An 874-nucleotide genomic window follows, 5' to 3' on the forward strand; every position below is an offset into this window, starting at 1 on the left:
CAGTATGTGCAGAGTGCAACAGAACAGAGAAGGAAACATAATTCCAGCTTTTGCCTCCGTCTTTTTTACATATCACATGGACATGGTTTGATGGAAATGTAAGACAAATAGCCACACTGTACTGTGCATTGTGAGTTGGGCACGTTAACCTGCAGTTTTCAATAAAGCAGATTTGTTGTCTCAATTCAAGTTAAGTCTATTTCTTGAAACAAGACAATTAATCTTTTACAAATAACACAGCAGCTTAAAAACCTTATGACATGTCAAAAAAGCTTGTTTCATCTGAGATATGTCTCAAAACAAGATGTTTTCAAGACAGTTTCACTTAACAAGATATTCAAGATGCACTGTCTAACAACAAGCTCCTTTGTCTCACTTAAATCTTGCTCTTTAGGTGATTTTGTCTTATATTAAGTGTGATGAGATTTTTTGACTAGAAATTACAAAAATATACTTGGCAAGATTTTGAGTTTTTGCAGTGCAGCTTCCAATAAAGAAAACAAAAGAACATTTATATATCACATATTTAAATATATCATTCATCAACTTACAACTATTATATACTCTCAACTAAAGTCTACATTAGTCATCATTTCTGCACATTTTACTCCTAAATTAGGTTTCATTTCATCTAAATGAGTTTTAATTTACCATAAATTCACAAAAGAAGTTAAACTAGAGTTAGAGTTGATGTTACACAGAACTGTCTGTCTGTCTGTCTCTCTGTCTGCCTGTTTATCGCTCTGTCTGTCTGCCTGTCTTTCTGTCTGTCTGTCTGTCTCTCTGTCTGTCTGCCTGTTTGTCTGTCTTTCTGTCTGTTTGTCTGTCTGTCTCTCTGCCTCTCTGTCCCGGTTCACAGACTTAGTTACCATAG

The sequence above is a fragment of the Sander lucioperca genome, chromosome 1 (assembly GCF_008315115.2).
Source record: "Sander lucioperca isolate FBNREF2018 chromosome 1, SLUC_FBN_1.2, whole genome shotgun sequence".
NCBI classification, from domain to species: Eukaryota; Metazoa; Chordata; class Actinopteri; order Perciformes; family Percidae; genus Sander; species Sander lucioperca.